Below are 25,323 nucleotides of genomic sequence, written 5' to 3'. Positions count from 1 at the left end.
ACTTTATTCGGAAAGCTGGCAGACCAAGAAAATGGTAGACTAGTGTCTCCGAAAAACCATCTTATGGGGTTTGGATACCAGTTTCTTTTATAAAACAGAGAAGGGGAGGAGATGAGGAAGTAAAGTAAAAAGGGCATAAGATTTGCAAATATCCCCTGGAATGGCCAGCCTCGGGGAGGGTATGTGTTAATTTCTTCTTTCTTGCAGCCATCCACAGGTGGACAGGGTCAGGATGTTTCCCTGAACAAAGGCACTCTGGTTTAACATTCAGGGAGAGGCAGGGTTCCCTGAGGCAGACCATGGTGTATAGACAGTATCCTTGTAGTGATCAAAAGTAACAGGAAGCAAAGGTTAAAGTAAGAGAAACAGATCCAACAAGTAGTCAGATTTGGCTCTTCCCTATTACACAAGGACTTGCATTTTGGGTGGCTAGAAAAATTGGCTGACCGAAATAAGAGATCAGTTTATCGTGGGAAGTGTGGGTACCCTGATCCCTGCCTCGAATAAAGAAAGCAATTTAAAGGAAAGGAAGTAATTTGGTAAAAGCATAATTCTTGATTAATAAATTGGGTGTTTTACCTGAAAGTTTCTGTTTTTACTATTACAAATATATCTTGATCCTGATAAATAGTCTTACTTATATTTTTAACTGCCCTAAGACTTAGCTTTAAGAAAAGAATTATGCCACATGTTCAATATATACCTTCTCCTACCACAATCTAGTTGCTGCAGATTTTTGAAACCTCATTCTGGACAAGCATAAATTTGTGCAAATGTACCTACTTTTAACCAGATGTTATTCAATTTGAAAAGCAGTCATATTCTGATATTCAAGTGCACAAAGCAACTTTTAGACTTGGCCAATATTCTTATACCTGAATAACAAATATACATTTGTGTGTCTGTGTATGTGCATATAGCTGTATATGTGTACCCACAGTATCATTTCCTATTTTTGTAGTATCCTTTTACAACCTAAAACCATCATTACATGCTGTCACTTAATGGTTTCCTAATTATTATTGCTATGTAACATTGTTAGTAAACATTGTACATGGAGAGGAGTATTACAGTTAAATCAGCTGAAATACAGTTCAATGCCCTTAACCCAGTAGGTTTTTATTTAGAACATAAGCAGAGTAAAACCTAATGATAGACACAGGAACATGTCATACCTTTGTTTTCTTTTTTTTGAACCTTAGGTTTCAAGGGTTAAGCTAATAACCATACTTCCTTCTTCATGGTCCAGATGTGCAACCCTTCCTCCCATCCTCCCACTTTTTAAAACATTTTAGGTAAGGGAAATATTTTACACATGTACTCTTATTCTGCAGGGTTTAGAGGGAAGTCTTAGAAGTCAGAGAGACTAGAGTTTGGATCCTGATTCTTTGCCAATGAGCGTGTAATCTTGGGTAAATGATTTGACCTCTTTGAGATTCCATTTTCTCATCTGTAAAATAGGAATAATAATAACCTCCTCGTGGGGTTGTTGTAAGAATTGGATTATGTGCTTAGAGTGCTCAGCACAGCATCTGGTACATGTTAAGTGCTCCTTACATTTTGCTACTGTTATTATATCACCAATGGCATAAGAACTTTTGGTCAAAGAGCTATCCAGGCTAGGAATATCCACTATCAGTATGCTGCATAACTTTAAGCAAGTCACTTTGCCAAAGTGTTACTTTGTTTCTGCAACTGAGACATGGAAATGACATTGCAAATTGTGCCTTCTAAATAAGATTGTGAAAAGTTAAAGCCCTAAATAAATGTTAATAATTTATGCCACCTCATTAAAATCTGTAGTTATGTTTATAATCCTGAAGATAAGTATAATTAATATTTGGTATTAGTAGTGTGCCTTCCACTCAGGCGTTAATAAGACATTTCAAAGATGAGCAAGCGTAGAGCATTGAACCTACCTAAGGTTATGGACTCAGTAAGACAGGAGGAGCAGATATTCTGTAAATGACAGGCAATCAGAAATTTATCTTTTCTGAAGCTTTTCATGTTTATTCCCAAACTGTAAATAACAAGCCCTCAGTGCACCTTACCAGCTGCTCTTTTAGGAAGTGGGTGGTCCTAAGTGGGAGCTGATACAGTGGGCCCCTAGGCCACTTGAATAGCTATGGCCATTCCTCTCCTCTCCGATGCCTAATTCTGACTTAATATTTAGCTCCAAAGGAGGAAATGTTATGCTGTAAAATGATGGAACTCCTGGGCCCCCTAAGGCACTCTGCTCTGACCCTCACATCTCAAGGCACAAGATTCATTATCATTATTGGCTCATTAGCCTGTTTTAATTGAAGGGCTGTATAGAGCAGCGACATGGAGCCTTTGAGTCACACTGCCTGTGTCTGAATCCCAGCTCTCATGCTCACTAGCAGTATAAACTAAACCCCTTAGGGCTTTAGTAGGGTTGACAAAAATAACACCTACCTCAGGCCAGCACCTGGACCATACTAAAGGCTCTATTAACATTGGCAAATTAGTTTTACAGCCAAAATTGTATGCCTAACTGGAATGTTGTTCACCTAAAAGGTAAAATTAGAGGATGAAGTTGGCTTAAATTGAAATAATTTATATGAGCAGTTGCCATCAAGATACCGATGTGAATCACTTCGTAGTGACATAAATAACACCAGTTCTTTTCTCCTCATTGCGAAAACTGCTAAAATTCCAAGTTAATATAGCACAGAGGATGTGTGTGGGCTTTTAAGTCAGTCATGACACTTACTGGGTGTCAGTTACCTTGATTTTCCCATCTGTAAAATGGTTAAAAATAGTACCTTCTTCACAGAGTTGTTGTGAGATTTAGATGAGAAAATGAAAGTAAAGAGATTAGCATAGTTTTGACAAACAGTAAATACTTAATATGTGATTTATAATAAATGTTCGTGGTGGTTATTGCTGTTTTAAGTAAAATAATAATGCATATAAGTCCCTTCTGATATTCCTAGTTTTAACCATGATTATCACAAATTTAAATGTGTTCAGAAGTGGTGCTTCTCATTGTAGATTTAGACATATAGAAACAATTTGAGAACAATCCTATGTCTGGGCCACAGTAGACACGTATATAAATACTGTTAAATGAATGCCCTCTGAGTACACTGAATGTTTTCCTTTCCTCTATGAACCTCGCATCTCAGTCTTTTTTGCTTTTTTTACCTTACTATTTCAGGTCAGTTTAGCTGAGGGAGATTGTTTATGCCATCACTAAGCCTGGCAGTATCTAATCTAGTCTTGAACTGAATCTGTTAGAAGCAGCTAGAAGAAGCCATAGCCAGTTGGCATTAGCTGAAAAGCATGTATGAAGAGTTTGGAGAAACATTTTTAAAGAGTAATAGGAAAAGAATCAGACAGTATTTCCTTGGATTTAAATGCCTTGCATGTATATTGAAGTTTGGATTACCTTCTCTGTGGACTAACTCTGGCAAAATTTTAGTTACCATTTTCCCTCATCCAGTTTACTCTGCTTAAAGCTCATTACTGTCCTAACAGACTAAAATTATTCTTACCATTAGCTCCAGCAAAACGTCACAAGAAAGGTAAACCTTTACCTCCACTCTTGCTCAAATGCATTCTAATGCAAAATAGTAGTTTTACATTATGAGTTGCTCTCAAATATTCAAAGCACTGCCATTGATCATTTAAATAAACACTTTTTAAAAAATTGTAATAATAAATTAACGAAAACTTTCAGCAAAAATATATTTGCCTATAATTGCCAAGAGGAAGCAGAATTGAGTGTACCTATTCATTGAGTGTACCATTCATTTCAGTAGGTTTATTAAATTCTCTTTCCCTTATCACAGCTCTTAATCCAAACTTTATCTTCATTTGCAAAAATGTTGTTGTGGCAACACTGGGACTCTTGGCGCTAGAATGTGGCCAGGTCAGAATACACCAGAATCTGCACCTTCCTGTATGTTCATAGCTCTGTTTATGGCATTTGTCATTTATTGGCTATATGTGATTTTTTTTGATTGTTTGTGTACAAATCGAAGAGATACCTCTTAGAATTCCTGTTGCCTGGGATAATGTCTTGTTGGGAGGAAGGAGGAAAGGAGGGAAGGGGGGAAAGAGGGAGGGAAGGAAGGAAGGGGTACAAGTATAGAGCTAGAGTCAGAGAAGTGGGTCTAAGAAAACACTATTGTCATTATGCTCTCCCATCTTCTGTACAACATTCTGTTGGCTGCTCTTTTCTGTCTCTCTCCAATTTCTTGGTGATTCTAGCCTTAAAGAGAAGTAATTCCAAGGGCTTTTCTTTGTTGTCATGAATGGATTCAGTAATTTTAATACCCATCAGCAGTAATAATATAGTTAATTAGAAATATTTTTATTATAGGATTTAAAATAATCTACACTGAATAATTCACAGGTCTATCATTTATGGTCTTGTCCATCCTCCTTCTTCAAAGTTTGATTTATGTTTCTGTCAGCCCTGGGATCAGTAAAAGCTTCCGAGATGAAAAAAGAAAAAGAAACCTAACATTGCTTTCCCTCTATACTCTAACTTTCTCTTTTATCTGTAGGAGCTAATAGTATTAGTTTGGAATCACATTTATTTTTTGCCCTAAAGGTATATTAAATAATGCATAACGACACATACAATTGTTTAAATAGCTTTTAGGAGTACTGCTCTTTGACACCAGAAGACACTTGATTGAGTGCATTCTTTATGATTGCAAGATAGCACAGCTCATTAACCTGAGGGATAGAATGGCATTTGCTGTATATTTTACTGTTTCAAGAATACAATTTTCCTAAGAGATTATGTTGTCATTGGTCTTCTTAATATTTTAAGGGAAACACATTAATTTAACTTTTAAAATATTGTATTTCCTTCTTTGAATAGATAGTACAGTCACATGATTTAAAATTTAAAAGATACAAAAGGGTATATAGTGAGTCTCTCTCCTGCCCTCGTCTCCCAGCCACCCAATTCCCAGAGGTAACCACTGTGTTTTGTTTTTTTTTTCTTGCGATACGCGGGCCTCTCATTGCTGTGGCCTCTCCCGCTGCGGAGCACAGGCTCAGCGGCCATGACTCACGGGCCCAGCTGCTCTGCGGCCTGTGGGATCCTCCCGGACTGGGGCACAAACTCGTGTCCCCTGCATTGGCAGGCGGACTCTCAACCACTGCACCACCAGGGAAGCCCAACCACTGTGTTTTGGGTACTCTTCCAGACATATTGTCGTACTGATTTTTGACACATCTCATTTAACCTAAGCACCTGTTCAGCTCAGCCTCTAAACATCAAGTAGTCATTCTCCCTGCTGGCCATTTGCTATAAATTGATTCACAAAATGAAAACATTCAGTTTAATTGAACTCCCACTTGATGAACTTGGTAGAATGTCACAATTGCTGGGGTTAATTTAAAGAATGTTTTAAAGAAAACCAAGTGTTACAGAGTCTAGTTGGATCTTTAAAAAAAATTAGTAAACTAGTGTCTTTTCTTGGGTTTGTCTGTCAGTTACACGGATAACTTTCATATTAGAGAATTCTTTGTTGTTGTTGCTATTGAATCTCATCATGTGGGAGGATGTCAAGTTAGGCTTCAAATCCAATACCGAAGTGCCCCTGTTTTATTTCTACCTCTTTCTGCGTGTTTTTAGCAGTAAATTTGTCCTTAGCCTACCTCCTCTATCCTGACAGCATTTGAGTTTTGCACTTTTTTAAAGCTGCCCCAGTGGGTTTCTCCATGTTTGCCTCACTTCCCTGTCCTTCTCCTCTCTTCGGTAGACCATCAAAGTTCCAATATGTAAAATCAGTTACAGCATAAAGACTTAATTCTAAAATGGTCAGGTTGGATATACCTATGTTTGGGAACAACATTTCTATATGGAGCTTTCCATTCAATGCAATTTATTGAACTATATCCCCTGCCTTACTATTAATGGGTTATTTGCTTGGATATGGGAATTGGTTCATTAAACAGAAACTTGAGTTAAACAGATATTTAGTGAAATTGGACTTTCCTTGATGACACAAGTCTGTGTTGGGCTCCACTAGAGGAAATTATTTATGAGGTGATTGTGAGGGAAGGTGCATGGTCCCACCCATAAAGGAGTCCTCAATTTGGGGCCCTGGGAAGAGTGTTATAATGAAGCCATAAGGCAAAGTATTCTCCTCAGGGTACATCCTATGAGTTCATGATAAGATGACTTTCTAATGGGGGCTTTGGGGTATTTCTTGGTGTTATTCCTACTTCCCTAGGATTCAACAAGGCCTTATATTATACAAAACTATATACACACTTTGGGTAAGGTCCCAGCATTTTATTAGTTATGTCACCATAAATTTATACTAACAGAACATGTACTAACTGATAAGAATAGTGTTTTTATTTTTTCATCATCAAGTACTGTAACTAGGCAACCAGGAATTTTAGAGTCTGCTGTTTGCTTGACACAACAATTCTCCTTGCCCTCAAGGCTTCCACCAACAAGGTTAGAGACTCCTGTGACAATGTCAAGCAGTTCCAGAATTACTGGATCATCTGTGTTAATATCATTTTTCCCAGTGTGCTTCAGGTTGAGTATTTTTCTGCTTAATACTCATTTTAAAAAACGTACAGCTTTAAATGGATTTTACCTGAAATACAGTTTCTTACACGCACAGGCTTGCACATGGTAGGTTGAAAAGAAGCTTACTTGGGCCCAGACTATTTTGAGGTCTAAGTGAGAACTAATTTTAATAAGAATTCAGAATTGTATACAAAACATTGATGTTTTATTTCTGGTATATATGCTCATAAGAATCTTCATCACTAAAGGAAGGAGCAGTGAAAACTCTGCGGTCAGATACTCTTGGTTTATGGCATTCAAAAATTTCAGAATTATGTTTTCTGACACAACATTGTTTGTTACATTACTTATAAGGTGGTTACCTCAGAAGCTAGGATACTGAGAGAGTAATGACAGAATTAATAGACAGCTATTGACTTGTCTAAGGTACTTCCTATATAGGCACAATAATAGAATAAAAGGGTCTTAGAGTAGGATTTAAGCTCTAAGTGGCTTAGGGTATTTGTCCCTAACGTTAGCATAAATGCAACAGATATTAATATAAATTTTTTTAAAAAGTGAGAGCACTGTCTTTGTATTTCAGTTTAGTGGTATCTTTAGATATTTGAATCCCCCAAATTTGTTCTCGTACAACCTACTGTTGAAAACTAGTAGGAAAATGGCTTTTATTTTATTTCCTTACTTTGATTTCAGATGGTTGTTGTTTATATAATTATCCTGAAAATTACTTTAGGACTGACAGTTAATGACTCAATGGAACAGTTCCACCTCTGACTCATGGAGAGTCTGGTATAAGTCATTTGACTCATCTGCTTCTCTCATTTAGGAAATGTCACTATAAATGTACCATAAGGTGCTGTGAAATGCTTGAATGCACATATAAAAGGTGGTGGCAAATTACAACGTTAGAGAGTCTTATTTTTAAATATAGTTTATAAAACTTGAAACAGAGGTTTTAGTTTTGTTGGAGATCAATTCTGGGATAACTTATTTATGCGGGGAAAAAAAACCCACCTCCCCTCCAAATGAAATATCTCATTAGAAGTTTTATAGCTTCTGTCATTAGGTTAAATAAAATAAATTGAAAGAAGCAAACATTCAGTACTGGATTTAATGTAAAAGTTTTCCTAATTAAGTTGAAAAATCCACACAATATTCAGAGCCTACCATAAATTAGATTAATTAAATCAGTTGCTTATTACACTTTGGTTAAGTAGAATTAAACCTATCTTAATTTTTTTAAGATTAAAAAATGTCATTCTCCTAATACTCTTACCATTAAGCAAAAAGTACAATGTAATATATAAATGATATGCTTTTATTAGAATAACTGAAAACTTTTCTTTTTACAATAGGCTTCATTTTTTAGAACAGTTTTAGATTTACAGAAAAATTGAGAAGATAGTTTAGAGAGTTACCATATATCTCGTACCTAGTTTCCCCTATTTTCAACATTTTACATTATTATGGTACACGTGCTATAATTAATGAACTGATATTGATACATTATTATTAACTAAAGTCCATGGTTTACTCAGATTTCTTAGTTGTACCCAATGCCCTGCTTCTGTCTCAGATCCCATTAAGATACCACATTACATTTAGTCATTATGTCCTTAGGCTCCTCTTGGCTGTGACACTTTCTCAGACATTTCCTAATTTTTGATGACTTTGAAAGTTTTGAGGACTACTAGTCAAGTAGTTTGTAAGATGTTCCTCTATTGGGATTTGTCTGATTTTTACTTCATTATTAGACTGGGACTATGCGTTTTTGGGAGAATACCACAGAGGTGAAGTGCCATTTTCACCACATCATGTTAAGGCTACATATGTCTACTTGGTTGATCACTGTTGATGTTGACTGGCTGATGTAGTGTTTCTCATTCTTTTTCCCACCTTCCCATACTGTACTCTATGGAAGGAAGACACTATTCACAGACAACACTTTCGGAGTTTCCTTAACTCTGTAAGTCAGGAGTTATGGTCTCTATCCTTCAGGGTAGAGTATCTACATAAATTATTTCTTAATTCTTTTGAATGGGAGATTAGCCTCTTCTCCCTCATTTATTTATTTATTCAGTCATTTGTTATATTAGTACGTACTCATGGATTTTTACTTTATATGTTGGTTTATAATCCCACGCTACTTTATTTTGTGACTCAAATTGTTCCAGCTTTTTGCCCTTAGGAGTTCTTTCAACTGGCTCCGTTGCTGCTTTGATACACTACATCATTGTTTTTTGTTTGTTTCTTTTAGCATTTCCTTACTTTCTGGCACTACGAGATGATCTGGTCCTATCTGGGCATAGCTGACAACTTAAAAAAATCATATTCTAATTTATTGCTAATTAGGAAAATTGACAATTATAATAAATTCTTATTTATCTCTCAGCCAGACTGTCAGAGAATCCAAATAACTATTTTTTCTGCATTTAAGATTACAAGAAATAATCATGAGATTAATATTAATTCAATTTTGTTTTCTATAATTTTATAGCCATAATACATTACAATTATAATAGAATTTATAGTGATGATTAAGATAAAAAGATTTAAATGTATTAAGTATAAGTTTAATACTGTTTATTATATTCTAATTTAAAAAAAAATTAACAGTTTAAATGTCATATGTAAAACAGTCATATGTCCAACCATCACAGATAATTGGAATTTTACCTAAGGAAGCTGAATAATTTGTTTATAACCATGTGGGTAAATCCGAACATTTGTTAGGCTATAAGGCACGTTCATAACATTAGAGTTAGATAACATTAGTTAACATTAGAGTTCTCACAAATGGCAAGATTAATAGATATTAAATGTATTAACACAAGCAAAAGTATATAGCATAGTGCTGACACATTTGCTTGAACCTTAGTATTCAGGCTAAGGCACACCAGAGATAAATATGAAGCCTTATGACACATGCTAGCCTAGACATGTTCTATTTTCTCGAGAATACCTAACATGACTTCAGAAGGCTGAATGTGGCCTGTAAAAGTCCCTTTGATGTTCAATGTTCAGATATCAGTGATTCCTAGAGGCTGCTGTGTCTCTAGGTGACCCTGAATGAAGCCTGAGAGCAGTTCTTCAGCTGACTCCTCGTAGCAAGAGAGTGTAAGAATCCACTCTTTAAGTTTTACTGACTGATTAAAAAAACATGGCTTATATTGGCTCTGCACTGATCACTCATGTCGATATATGTGCACTGTTAGAGTCACACACTGCTCTGCCTTCTTCTGGGCTGTTCCCTGCAGATGGCCCTCAGAGACTATGGGATTGCAGTGGCTAAAACCAAACTAATGAACAGAATGGTTCTGTTCCTGAAGAAGGCAAGGATTTCCCACCCCCTCAGTTGTTTCGTTGATGGGATAGATAGCAACCCTATATTATACCCCAATTTTTGCTTTCATAAAGAAAGGTATAGTCTTGCAGATTAAAAAGTAACTATTTAAATACAGTAAGCATAAAACTAGTTGACTTTATTATTGTCCTATGTATTACTGTTTTATATTTATTATGTATTTTCCTATATAAAATTCTTCTTATCTTCTACATGTTTTTCACAGTTCAAAGTGTTATGGCCATTACGCAATTTAAACTTCACAATAACCTAGGAAGGAAAGCGGAACGGGTATCTTCTTTCATTTTACATATTAGGAGAGAGGCTCAGAGTGGTAAAGAAATATAACAGAAAAAAATCAGAACTGAATTTTGAAGCCCTGTTTTTTTTTATTCCAAATTCAGTGCTCTTTCCATGAACTATACCAGTGTTTCCCACAATGAGGTGCTTTTAGGTAGTACACAGATTAATATTTTTAAAATATTTGAATATATAAAAATATAAATAGCACCTCAAGCTTATGATATCATGGATATTATTTCAGGGAATTCCCCCAAAAGTAATTTTTAAAAACTAGGTTATATTTTAGAATGAGTAGGAGAACTGTATGCTAGCCTGCATTTGCCTGACCAGATAAGTTGTATGTGTTATATAAACACCACAAACATCTAAAAAGTAAAACATGTTATATAGATGCTGAAGATTTTAAAATACTTTATCTCTCTTGTGGAATTTTTGGCAATTTTAATTATAGGAAAAATTAGTATTTCTCTTTATACTTTTATTATAACTAAATCAAATGTCACATGAAAGCATCAACCAGCCACATTTAATGCTCCTAAAAGAAATAAGAGATTGTTTTTCCTCAGGCAAAAGAAACTGATTTCTAATTTGGAAGTAAAAAACTTCAGGCAAGTAGAATTAATGCACATGGATTTTGATTTTCTGAAATGGAGAAGCAATAAGATGTCCTACAAAGTGCATTCGTCTGAGAATTACAAGTGCTGGGGTTCAGTCTTAGTTCTGTGACTTTAGACAAATGATCTTTTAAAGAGAATATTTATACAACAAAGAGGATTAAAGCTTCTTTTTCTAAGAGTCCTTTTAGTTCTGATTCTCTCTGAGTCAGATATTCATCCCAATCAATTTTCTACCCTATTGAGCAGTTAAATATAGTGGATTTGAGGTGACAATCCTATTTGATTTCTAAGGGCCTATTAGAATGCTACTCTCTCTCCATCAGGTCTCCTGTGTAGGCCCCATATCCTTTGGGGATATTTCCTTTGTCTCATGGTTAATAGGGAAGGAGGTATGAAAGATATTTTCCTCCTCTCTCCAGAATCACCTTTACTTTTTTTTTTTTTTTTTTGGGTAGACACCTTTTATTTTACAAAGAAAGGGACAAAGTAAAATAATTTGTTCAATTTACCTATAGTGATGGAATAGAAGGCTGAGGATTAAAGCAAAACGTATTGTATCCTACCCGGGTTTCTTTTCTGATTTTTAATATTTTCAGATAGTGAATGGTGGAATATGTCTGCCTTTTTTTTAACCACATCATACATACATCAGTTAGAAATAATTTGAAGTGGTTTAAAGGAAATAGACCTTTTAAACATTCAAAACTTAGAACAGGTTAGGATATATTGCTGTAATAAACAACCCCAGGTTCACTTATTGTTTGTGTGACATGTGGTTATTATAATTTAGTTACAGCTCTGCTCCGTATTTTCCTCTTTCAGATACACAGCTTAACATAACCTCCACCATCTAGACATCACCGGTTGCTGAATAAGAGAAAAGAGAGCATGATAAATTATACACTTACTCTTAAAATCTTCAACCTGAAAATGACACATATAGTTTCTATTCATTTGTTTCAAGGCAGGTGTCATGCCTTCACCACTTTTTAAAAATGTTTCTCATGTTATCTTTTATAACAATGATCTTGAAAACTACGTGAATATTCAGTTTTATCTCATACATCTCTGTCCAGAATTCCAGTTTATCTTGAACATTTCAAACCAAGATTAACTAAAGATCTGTTTTAATCACAAGGCAAATAAAGATTATAAAGTATTATATATTTTTTATTCATAATTTACTTGTGCTATTGGCACTTCTTTCTATACTCATTTGCTCAGCTGTGGTCTCTCATCTCTGTTTGTACTTTCCTATGAACCCTGATTTACCCACCTCAGTGGCTAAGAAGAAACGAAAAATTGCTCCATATTTTTCCCCTTTCTTTTATTTTTTTTTAATTAAAAAAAATTTTTTTAAAAATATTTATTTATTTATTTGGTTGCACCAGGTCTTAGTTGCAGCAGGCGGGCTCCTTAGTTGTGGCATGTGAACTCTTAGTTGCGACATGCATGTGGGATCTAGTTCCCTAATGAGGGAATCAAACCTGGGCCTACTGCATTGGGAACGTGGAGTCTTAACCACTGTACCACCAGGGAAGTCCCATTTTTCCCTTTCTTTTAAAGTCACAGCAACAACTCCTCAACTTGCCACACAGCTGTCAGGGCTCATGAGAGCCAGGACTACTGAGCAGACCTGAGTTCCTAAAACACACAGCTCTACTCTTAATCAGACTATACTACCAGTAATGTTCCTGAAGGCACAGGCAGATCCAGATTTTAATAGGGCATGAAAATTATCCATTTCTGGAGGCCCTTTTAAAAAAAATAGACAAAATTAGATTCGTTTCTTAGAAGGGCCCCATGAAAATGAGAAGCACTGAAGCTTAAACTTTGTTAGCTTCAGGGTTAAATCTTCACTGCCAAGGAAATTCATATGTATGTATCTCCAAACAAACACCACTCCAAAAAAAAGTGTGTGTGTGTGTGTGTGTGTGTGTGTGTGTGTGTGTGTGTGTAAAACCAAAAACAGCACAGCCATAGGAACACTATTTCAATCTGGGATTTTTATCTCCTTTCTCCAACATCGAATCTAGTGAGTTTAACTGGACCATCTAAATGGTGAAAGTTGGTGAAAGTTGAAACTCAGCTTTCAAAACTCTTGTGTAAAATGAAGTCTGGAGTAATGAAATGTGCTAGAATGAAAAAGAGTAAGACCAGAGAATGTAAATTTGAGCAAGCCTGAATTCTTAACCTAGACATTTTCCTGGGTGGGGATCAGGCCTGTTTCACCTAAACCTCTAAGAAGAGAAGACACCCAGAGAGAGATTACTCCTGTAAGTTCTCTTTACCTTTGAAAGCATCTTCCTTATACAATCTAGAACATCTGTCCTTCTGGGCAAGGGGTCAGCCAGGAGCTCTTCCTGTGTGTCACAGCCATGCGGCAGAGCAAAGAAGGAAGTTGGCTAGGGGGTAAAAGGACATGGGGGGCTGATTGAAGCAAACATACTCTCCTGCCTTTCTCATCTCCAGGCTTTAAAGTAATTCTTCCATTTATCCATTAACACCCATCTGAAATTTAGAAACTGTTGGTATTTATTTTATTAAAGTGTTTGGATTGTTTGCTCTGACTGATCAAGATGTTTCATTCATCTGCTATTTATGTAGCATTATTTTTAAAAGATAAAAAACTCACTCTAATTAAGAAAGAGGGTAAAGAAGTTTGCTAAAAAGATACTTATGGACTTAAAACAGCTCTGTCTCTCTCTCATGGGTTATAGTTTCTACTTCCCTCTTTGCTTCTGCTCATTATCTGCCTGGTGGCTAACTTCTGCTTACAGTTTCTGCTCCCTTTCTGCTTTTACCTGATTTGGAGTTGTTACAGTACTATGCTAGGTGCTAGAAATATAGTACTGAGTAGGACAGCCCTGACCCTCATAGGACTCATAGTATGGCAGGGACTAGTAGTGAGAGAGAGACAGAGAGGAGATTTGCTATGAAACAAAAACACACGACACTATGAGACCATACATGAAGGCAGTATAATATAAACTGTGGATCATGAAACCAATCTAGTGGCTTACGACCAGTATTTTTAATAAAAGGAATAACAGAAAATATCAGAGTAAATCACACCTAATAAGGTAAGTATTATTTTGTGAATTTTAAAATTTCAGTTTATATAGTCAGTGAATAAAGACAAAAATCCAGGACAATAGGGAGTGTGCTTTCTAGGAGAAAGATAGATAATAAGATAAATTAGTAAGATATAGAATATATTAGAAGGTGATAAAACTGAAAAACAAAAGGCAAGGAGGAGTATATAAAATGTCAGGGGTATGGGTTGAAATTTTAGGAACAGTAACCAAGGAAGACTTCCATGGGAAGGTGCCTTTTGGGTAAAGACCTCAAAGAACTAGGGGAGTAAGTCATATGGATATTTGGAGGAGGAACATTCCAGGCAGAAGCAATAGCCAGTGCAAAGGCACTGATCTTGCCTGGCCTGTCTGAGTTTGAAGAAAAGCAAGGCCAAAGTGAGTAAAGGGGAGTGAATGGGAGACATAGCAGGCTATGAGGGAAAAGGGCAAGTGGGGTTTCTGGAGCATGTAAGACCTTGTAGTTCATAGAAGGGCCTTTGGTTTTGACTCTGCGTGAGATGGGAAGCCATTGGATGATGTTGAGCAACAGAGTAACATGATCTGACTTCTGTTTTAATAGCATCACTCTGGCTGCTAGATTCAAAATAGCTTTAAGGGAGGTAAAGGCAGAAGCAGGAACACCAGAATGTAAGCTCTGTCAGGACAAGAGTTTTTAACAGTCTTATTCACTTTGTATCTCTCATGCTTTATAGTAACTGGCACACAGAGATATTCAGGAATGAATATTTCCCTGTGTGTGCACCAGATCAGTATATGAAATATATTTCTTACTGTGGGTCAAAGTCATAAGGATTAAAAGCTCCTCTCTTGGAGGAAATGGACCTGGTCTTTGTCAGGAGAAGGAGCTCTGGAAATTGACATTCAGGCTGGGAGTTGAAGAACAAGCAAGAGGACGTGCGGGATGAAGAGAAGAGAAGAATTTTTCAGGCGTTGTAAATTTCGGAATCATCAGCACATGCATAGTATTTAAAGCTCTCTGCAGGTTTTTCTGTCTGGGTGAAAGCAAGCAGCAAAATTAAAACCATTGTAAACCACCTCCACTTTCTGTTTCTTATTTTTTTGTACTCATTTCCTATAACATTTGCCCTTTTGAAAAATAACATATAGTAGTCATTTTTTTAAAAGTGTATAAATCTTTAAGGCAGTTTCCTGTATCATTTAATAATGGGAAAAGTCAATGAATTATAAAATTCATATTTAGGTGTTTTTTTTTAACCTAAAGTGTACATTGTGGTGATTGGATATACACATATATTGTGAAAGGATTTCCCCCATCTAGCTAATTAACACATCCATCACCTCACATATTTATCTTTTCTTTTTTTTTGTAAGAACATTTAAGTTCTACTCTCTTAGCAATTTCAGTTATACAATACAGTGTTATCAAGTATCGTCACCATGTTTTACATTATATCCTCTTACCTTACTCATTTTACTAACCTCTCCTTATTCCACCCCCCATCCCCACCCAAGCCCCTGGCAAGCACCTTTCTTCTCTTTATTTCTATGAGTTTGACATTTTATTTTAGCTTCCACATATAAGTAATATCATGCAGTATTTGTCTTTCTCTGGTTTATTTGACTTAGCTTAATGACCTCAAGTTTCATCCATGCTGGTGCATATTGCAGGATTTCCTTCTTTAATATGGCTGAATAATATTCCATTGTATATATACGTATCACATCTTCTTTATCCACTCACCCATTGACAGACACTTAGAATTGTTTCCCTTTCTTGGCTATTGTGAATAATGCTGAAGATTGTTTCCCTTTCTTGGCTATTGTGAATAATGCTGCAATGAACATGGAGTTAAGATATCTCTTTGATATCCGGTTTTCACTTCCTTTGAATTATACCCAGAAGTGGGATTGCTGGATCATATGATAGTTCTTTTTTTTTTTTTTTGTGGTACACGGGCCTCTCACTGCTGTGGCCTCCCCCGTTGCGGAGCACAGGCTCCGGACACGCAGGCTCAGCCGCCATGGCTCATGGGCCCAGCCACTCCGCGGCATGTAGGATCTTCCCGGACCAGGGCACGAACCTGCGTCCCCTGCATCGGCAGGCGGACTCTCAACCACTGCGCCACAAGGGAAGCCCGATAGTTCTATTTTTAATTTTTGGTGGAATCTCCATACTGTTTTCCATAGTGGCTACACGAACTGACATTCCCACCAACAGTGTATGAGGGTTCCCTTTTCTCTACATCCTCACCACCCTTATTGCTTGTCTTTTTGATGATAGCCATTCTAACAGATGTGAGGTGATAACTCATTGTGGTTTTGATTTGCATTTCCCTGATGATTAGTGATGTTTAGTACGTTTTCATATACCTGTTGGCTATATATATGTCCTCTTTAGAAAAATGTCTATTCAGTTCTTCTGCCTATTTTTTAATCAAATTATATGCTTTTTGTCCAGGAGATGTATGAGTTCTTTATATATTTTGGATATTAACCCCTTATCAGATGTATGATTTGAAATATTTTCTCCCATTTTGAAGGTTGCCTTTTCATTCTGTTGATGGTTTTCTTTGCTGTGCAGAAGCTTTTTAGTTTGATGTAGTCCCACTTATTTGTTTTAGTTTTTGTTGCCTTTGCTTTTGGTGTCAAATCCTAAGGAAAAAAAATCATTGTCAAGACGGATATCAAGGAGCTCACTGCTCACTGCCTATATTTTCTTCCAGGAGTTTTATGGTTTCTGGCCTTACATTCAAGTCTTTAATCCATCTTGAGTTGATTTTTGTGTATGCAGAAAGATAGTGGTCCGGTTTCATTCTTTTGCATTCTGCTCCATTGATCTATGTATCTGTTTTTATGCTAATACCATACTGTTTTGATTACTATAACTTTAAAATATTGTTTGAAACTAGGAAGTGTGTGGGAATTTCCTGGTGGTCCAGTGGTTAGGACTCGGTGCTTTCACTGTCGTGGGCCTGGGTTCAATCCCTGGTTGAGGAACTAATATCCCGCAAGCTGCACATCACAGCTAAAAATTAAAAAGAAAAAGAAGAAATCAGTGAGTGTGATGACTTCAGATCCATGGATAGTTTAGGTATTCCACATTTTCTGAGCCTGTGTCTTGTTACCATTGAGTCCGTGCTTCAGTTTTGAATAGCTAGCATGTGATTCCTCAGTATAGGCACTGGTGTAGTTACATCAATAGCCCAAGGGACTAGCAATATTTTTTTCTCCTGACTCTTCATGTACAGTGTTTACAACATTGGTTTCATTTCATTTTTATTTTATCTTGTTTTATTTTATTTTGCTAAGTCAGCTTCTGCTGCTATGGTGATACATACACACTATAATTTCAGCAAATTTAAATCTAAAACGGTTCACTTAAAGCAGGACTTTCTATATAAGCACATGTTTGATATATATATTTTCTAAGGGAAGTTCAGTGTTCTTCATTAACTTCTGGTATTTCTTAAGTTGTAAAATAGACTTAGGATACATAAAAGCATATTATTTAGAATAATATCACAATTTAAGCTATAATAGAATCTAATTCTAACTTTACTAATTAAAAACTTATAACATTTGACTTGTTTAAAAATATCAAATTAGAAAATATTTAACATGTTTTAAAGAACATTAATAATTGTTTCAAATAACTTTTTTCTTATTATAAGGTAAAATGTTGCCATTGTAGAAAATGTAGAAAACACATAAAAGTATAAAGAAGAAAACAAAAATCATCTGTAGTCATATCACTCAGATACAATATCAATATTTACATTTTACAATATTTCCTTCCAGTTTCTATGTATATATTTAATGTATATATATTTTTCAGTATACTATGATATACTAATAGTGGGTAGAGTTTATTGAACACTTACTATGAGCTGGCATCAGGCTAAGTACTTTACATATATTATCTCATTTAATCATCACCAGACCCTTATGAAAATATGTACTATTAATTATCCCCATTTTATAGATAAGGAAACTGAAGCTCAGAAAGGTTTAGTAACATGTTCAAGGTCATACATTTAGAAAGTATTTGAGAGACTTCCTTGGTGGTGCAGTGGTTAAGAATCCTCCTGCCAATGCAGGGGACATAGGTTCGATCCCTGGTCCAGGAAGATCCCACATGCCACCAGCCAACTAAGCCAGTGAGCCACAACTACTGAGCCCTCGCGCCACAATTACTGAACACCCTGCACTCAAGGACCTTTGTGCCACAACTACTGAGCCTGCATGCCTAGAGCCCGTGCTGCACAATAAGGGAAGCCACCGCAGTGAGAATCCTGAGCACCGCAATGAAGAGTAGCCCCTGCTCGCTGCAACTAGAGAAAGCCCGTGTGCAGCAACGAAGACCCAACTCAGCCAAAAAAAAAGAAAGTATTTGAGCCAACTCTAGAATGTAGGTTTATCTGACTACAAAGCCTAAAACAAAGCTGGTGGCCTATATTCTCTACTATTACCCTGACCTGCTTTTGTCATTTGCCATTAGATTTTGTGAATTTCTCCAAGTCACTAAATGTTCTTCTTAGAATGATTATAAGGGCTGTTGAGTGGTGTGTTTTGTCAGGCATACCATAATTACTTTAAACATATCTTTTTGGGCATTTAGGTTGTTTCCAACTATGAAGGTAAGGACCGCGTGTGAGTCATCTCTGTAGCCCCAGCATCTAGCAAAGTGGCTGGCGCTTTGTTTAGGCTCAAAATGTCAGCCGAACGACTAGTTAGAGGGAAGAAAAGGGAATTCATCTAAGGTAAATGACATAAAAGATGGAAGACAGGCAGGGATGAAAGTGACATATTTATGGGAAAATAGGAAAATGAAGGAAGAATCCTAGTTAACAGAAACAGAGGGAACCAACAGGGGATGGTTTTCATTAGGCACTCTGAGTTGTAAAGAACAGAGAAACTCATTCAGACTAACTTTCTTAAGGTGGTAGTTATCAATAAGGAAAATAGTGATACCATAGGAATTGAAGTTTAGAACAATTATGGGCTCCCCTCTTAATATATCTCTACTACATTCTTTGAATCTGTTTCAAGGTATCTATTTGCTTCTCCTCCAATTACCAACTGCTTCACATAGTCTTTTTTCTGCCCGTATATGTTCTTTACCCCACAGATTAAGTCAACATTTCGGCTCACTTATGGCTCATTATTACCCATCTATCCTCTTTCTACCTCATGATCTTTCTGATTTTGCTCCCGGAGCTAAATTGCCTAATGCGGGCTTGAAAGGCACAAAGATTGACATAACCAAGATAGTGGTTCTGGGAATAATGTTGGAAGGACAGGTGTGAGCAGGCCATCATTAGCTCTTCACTACAGCCACAACAGACAATGTACAATTCTCTGTCCCTTTGAATATGCTGTTCCCTCTGCTTGAAATACACATCTTGAAAAAGCCACGCTTCTGTTCTTTCACAGTACCCGGTGTATACCTCTAGCGTAATATCTATAATTCTTTGTTATAATTATCTATTTACTTTGTCATGACTGTATAATAAACTTTACAACAGCAAGGAGAATGAATGAATACATTAATCAAAATTTGTTTACATTTATTTTATACTAGCATCCATTTATTCACTAATACCATAATTTGTTGAGTATCTATGCTCACATATAAGGCACAGATAAATAGAACGTAAGAATGGACAGGTCCTTCTGTGTTACCCATGAGTAGACCCCAAACTATTATAGCTAGGCCAAAAGCTCTCACACTGTCTCATATTAATATACTTTTAGACAAAATAATGCTTTGAGTCCCCAAGAGAAGGCGAAAAAGAAAAGCAAAAATAATATGACCAGTAGTGATAAAGTTATCCTGCACCTAAAATGCTTAAGACAGGTTGGCCACCGGACTTGATCATTATGGTACCTCTGATGTACCACATAGGCAGAACTGCAGGAGAGATTTAGAGGCATGATAAACATTTTTGCCATCTGCCTCCTGTGTGACACTCTCCTTTAAGGACAAGGGAATGTTTTTTTCAGTGTTCTACAAAATTGGCACAATAATGAACACCTGACATCTTATCTCATTTCTTGCTGTTTTTCCCATAGTAGTGAAGCAGCCAGCCCTAACATTCTTAAGTCTGGAATAGTCTTGAGATAGGACTATTTCCTAAATAACTTTACAGAGCAAAAACAAAGAGAAGGGTGCAGGGCAATCATTTTGTTACCTTCTTAACTTTGATTTTTATTTTTCAAATGTTTTTCATCTATTAGAAAGAAGGCATGTAAGAAGGGAGGTATTACCTGATGTTCGGCACATTACACGTTCAAAACTAAACAAAAAACACCAGCTGCATACCCAGGCTGTACCTTGTTGAAATGTACAGTGTATTAATTTCTATGATATCATTAAAGGCTCAGGCTTTTTCTGTTTTGCGCTCTGTCATCTTTGGCATGTTTGTTCTTGCTCTGAGGCATGTCCCCGTATGATCACAAGATGATATAAGATGATATGTCATCAAGTTGAAGAAGAAGACTCACTTTCTTCCATGGGTCTATTATTATCAGCCAGGAGAAACTTCTGCTGGACACCCCCTAGTAGGCTTCCTGTCATGTCTCATTGGCCAAAGTTGCTTCACGTGCCCATGCTTAAACCAATTGTTGGCAAGGGGAATGGAATGACAATAATTGGCACCAAACAAGATCACTGGGGAGGGGTCTAGTCTGCCTTAAATCTAAAGGCTACCCTAGACCTGAGGAAGCAGGGGTTCTCTTAGCAAGGAACAAATCTGGGGTGTAGGCTATAGAGAAGGATGGCTGTAGAGAAGATGGCCTGCAGAATCAACAGGTTCTGCTGCACAAGCCCATGGCAGAGCAAAACAAGACACACAAACTCAAATATACAGTGATCTGGGCTATTTAAGGACAAATAGCCACACATGCATTATTCATTTTGGCAGATTTATTATGTGGCTGTCTGGGGTGGCAAATAGGACACGGACTTCGAAATCAGACAGGCCTGGTCACTTAGCAGTGATTTAGCATGAGTGAAATTAATTTCTCTGCAATTCAGCTTCCTTCTTTATAAGACAGGGATAACAGTGCCTGCTTCTAAGAGCTATTATGAGGATTAAATCTTATGATGGACATAAATTGCCTATAACACTGCAGGCATTCAAGTGTATATTTCTTCCCCCTTTATTGAAATTATAATAATTCATAATGATGATTCCAAGTGATCAACAAAATGTTCAGTTTAGTTCCGTATTTTGTTTGAAAGCAGATATTTAACATATGTTGGAAATATATTTGTCAAATCTGATTAAAATAAGAGATTCTAGGTTTGTAAAATATAAAAACTTGGTTATCCAGATGCCCAGAATGGCTCATTAATAATAACTACCAATGTTTGAGAACTTACTAGTTCTGTGTATGTTATACATATTTTCTCATTTTTTTAAAAAGGGGGGTGGGGTTGGTGGGTGATGTATGCTGTTGGTATCAGTGGATAAAGGTTAGGGATGCTGCTAAACGTCCTACAATGCACAGGACAGCTCCACATGACAAAATGTCTCAAAATTTACAATAACTCTGTGGGTTAGGTATTTTTATCCTTATTTTATAAATGAGGAAATTGACCTTCCAAGAGGTTGAGAAGCCCAGGATCACATAGCTAGTAAGCAGAGAACATGGTTTTATCTGACTCTAAAGATCATGCTCTTTCAACTATAATGCTTTGCCTGAATAGGGTTAGAGAGTGTCACTAAAGGTGTCATTAAAGATTTATAAGATCCTTTATAATATCTACAAAAGATATAAGGTACTTGGGAATAAATCATTTAAAAATGTTGTATAAGTCCTTTAAGGAGCAGGAAAGAAAACCACTGAAAGATCCTGAAGGAGATTTAAGTAAATTAAACCAAATAAAATGTACAATGTTCTTGGATAGTTAGTGTATTGTATTGTTTGAGAATATTAAATCCTGCTACAGAAGAAAAGAAAACAAATGAGATTAATAAAATTCTTTAGATGTGTTAAGTATAAATAAGAAGTTAGTATGTAGCGCACGTGTATGTTAAATAGGAAAGGGTGGAAGGACCAGGACATACTTAATTCTCATGAATCACTAAATACCTAAATATTCATGATATACTAAATATGCAAGAGGCACTTAATATTTAGGATACACTAAGTATGCATAGCATATGAAATCACTCAATATTCATGAGGTCTTAATTCAACTTCCATCCATTTTTGATATCCATTCTGGCCCCATGTATTCTCTACCCAGTAAACACAAATAAAACTCAAGATTGTTCAATAGGCTAATTGAAAACCACAGCTGTGACCAAGTGTATTTGGCCCTGAGTCTCTCCAATAGGGCAATTATGTATCATTGGTCCAAAGCACCTAATGTCTGGGCTACTTTGCTCAGACCTCAGCACTGGGCCTTGTAACCACACCATCAGTGAGTAAGGCTCATGTGGTGGAGAGAGAAACAGAGCCAGGTGCTGTGGCCCTTCCACCCAGCTTGGATCCTATCCTAAGTGTATTAACTTACTCCTCTCTTTCTCCTATTTCTCACTGTGTGTTAAAGTGGTTTAACAACCCATGTGATTTGAGCATTTTAATTTAGCCTTGAGCCCTTCTGCCCTATGGTGTCCGGGATAGCTTGCCAGGGAGTATACTTAGTGGCCACCATTGCATCAAGGTAATTTCCCACATGGCAGGAAGATGCAATACATGAATCAATAGATTCAATGACATTCTAATCTGAACCTCAATATAACCTTTTTTCTTGTAACTGACAAGCTGACTCTAACATGTATATAATAAAGAAGAGCAAAGGTCCAAGATCAGGCCAAGACATTCCTGAGGAAGAAGTGGAAAAAAGAGAAGAAGCAGGTTGTGCTGAAAGCACTTGCCCAATCACATAGGGCTGCATTTATTAAGACCATGTAGTTTGTGCAAACAAGAATGGATTCAATATCCACTAACTGTGGTGACACTTTGAGGAGAAAAGTGTCAGGAGCTTTGGGTATCAGCAAGGGCAGATTACATGGTCTCAATCAGATGAAGCAGTAGTTCAGAAAAATAATGGATACTATTGTGCATATGAAAAAACAGAGTAGTCCACAGAGTACAAAAAAAGTCACCCTCTGAGGACCTCAAAACAGTCTGGGAACACCTTGAGGAGCTGGAGTTCTTGCAAAGTTGTTTGAGCCAAGTCAGAGAAGTACTGTTGTTGCACTGTGACTCTCAGTTAGTCCCAGGCCAATGAGGATGAAACTGCCTAGACTATGTAAGTTTTTATGTTTTGTGTTTTTAAAAGGTCCTTTGGGGGACTTCCCTGTTGGCATAGTGGTTGAGAATCTGCCTGCCAATGCAGGGGACACGGGTTTGAACCTTGGTCCGGGAAGATCCCACATGCTGCGGAGCAACTAAGCCCGTGCGCCACAACTATGGAGCCTGCGCTCTAGAGCCAGTGAGCCACAACTACTGAGCCCACGCGCCACAACTACTGAAGCCTTCAGCCTAGAGTCCCTGTTCCACAAGAGAAGCCACCACAATGAGAAGCCCTTGCACTGCAACGAAGAGTAGCCCCCTATCTCCACAACTAGAGAAAGCCCGCGCAGCAACGAAGACCCAATGCAGCCAAAAATAAGTACATAATTAAATATATTTAAATTAAAAAAAAAAGGCCCTTTGAAATAAAGAGGATGTTTTGTATGTTGATTCTTGTAATATGCTGCTATAGGTTGAATTTTATTTTCCCCCAAAAGTGTTGAAATCTTAACCCCTAGTATCTGTGAACATGCTTTTATTTGGAAATAGGGTCTTTGCAGATGATCAAGTTAAGATGAACTCATTAGGGTGACCACTAATCCATTATGACTGTGGCCTTATAAAAAGGGGAAATTTGGACATAGAGATGGAGACACAGAGAGAATGCCAGGGGAAGACTGGAGTTACGCTGCCACTAAGAACCACTGGAAGCTAGGAGAAAGACCTGGAACAGACCTTTCCCTAGTGCTTTTAGAGGGAGCATGGCCCTGCCAATGCCTTGATCTCAAACTTCTAGCTCCATAACTGTGAGATCATAAATTTCTGTTGTTTCAGGCACTCAGTTTATGGTACTTTGTTATGGCAGCCCTAGGAAACTGATACATATGCCAAGCATGACTTTGTTTTAGGACAGTTCTTTGGGAGGCTCTGAGACAAAGATTTGCATTTAAGAGATCTATCAGGAATGCTCTTGGGAAAAAACACTGGAGCAGAATTGGGCAGTGAGAAAAGGTGAACTTCAGTGTAGTTGCAACAGAGGTCTCCTATGGAATTTACAGGAAAATGGGTCTGGGATGGTTCTTCTGAGTTGTGCTCAACTGAGTTTGGGGCCTGGGCCTTTTTATCCCCATATGGACACCTAAGAAGGGTGTCTAACCTTGAGCAAGGCAGGTCTGTTCAGCTGAGGACGATTCCCAGTAAGGGCTCACACTGGCAATTGGGAAAATGAGTGCCTTGGTCCTGAAGGGGAGATCTGGGTGATGCACTGAAGTATCTACTGCATTGTCTGATCATTTTTTCTTACCAAGACAAAAAAATCTCAAATCATATATATATACTCATAGACATAATACTACTAAGTTTACCTTAAGTACTTACAATAAATTGAGGTAGTGAACTACTCAGAATAAACTAGTATGATATTTATAAAGCTTAATAGGCCTTGTTATATGTCCCAAAAGAAATAATTTTTCAATTTGTATACAAAAAGGGGAAGTCACTTAAGTCCCAGAAGTATAAATTGAGGTAAAGGTGCTGCAGGTGCTGGCCAGTTGAAAGCATTGTGGAAGGGGAAGGGGGGCTGGTATACAGAACCAGCAAAGAGTGATCTGAGATATGGGCAGAGCCCCAGGAAAAATCAAGGAAGTTAATTTTGTTTGCTTTTAGATACTAATTTATTCATTGGAAATACTCTTTACTAAAAATGGTATAAACAATATTGACTGGAGATATTCATCAATGTGGGAGAAGGCTCTGGGAATGGTCAGGAAAGTCTTTACAGAGGAGGATGAACTTGAACTGAACTTTGAAAAATGATCAGAATTTCCATAGGCAAAAGGTATTTGTTCCAAATTTTAAAAAAATTTGTTATTTATTTATTTATGTATTTATTTTTTGACTGTGTTGGGTCTTCATTGCTGTGCACAGGCTTCCTCTAGTTGTGGTGAGCGGGGGCTACTCTTCATTGAAGTGTGCGGGCTTCTCATTGTGGTGGCTTCTCTTGTTGCGGAGTACAGGCTCTAGGCTCGCGGGCTTCAGTAGTTGCAGTGCATGGGCTCAGTAGTTGTGGCGCACTGGGCTTAGCTGCTCCGCAGCATGTGGGATCCTCCTACACCAGGGCTCGAACCCATGTCCCTTGAATTGCCAGGCAGATTCCCAACCACTGTGCCACCAGAGAAGTCCCTGTTCCAAAGTTTTTTCAGGGACCTGGGATGGGTTTTG

General features: G+C 37.2%; 1 long non-coding RNA gene across 1 annotated transcript in view; it reads left to right on the top strand.

Moving 5' to 3' along the window:
* The window catches only part of LOC132518188 (uncharacterized), a 37,183-nt gene extending 16,970 nt beyond the window's left edge, over window positions 1–20,213 (top strand). Inside the window, exon 3 of the long non-coding RNA XR_009539878.1 lies at window positions 20,092–20,213. This is a non-coding gene — a long non-coding RNA (uncharacterized LOC132518188). The remainder of the gene's footprint in view (window positions 1–20,091) is intronic.
* The last annotated feature ends 5,110 nt before the right edge of the window (window positions 20,214–25,323 follow it).

Source organism: Lagenorhynchus albirostris, chromosome 3, assembly GCF_949774975.1.
Source record: "Lagenorhynchus albirostris chromosome 3, mLagAlb1.1, whole genome shotgun sequence".
NCBI lineage: Eukaryota > Metazoa > Chordata > Mammalia > Artiodactyla > Delphinidae > Lagenorhynchus > Lagenorhynchus albirostris.
This window is presented reverse-complemented; position numbering and strand designations above follow the sequence as displayed.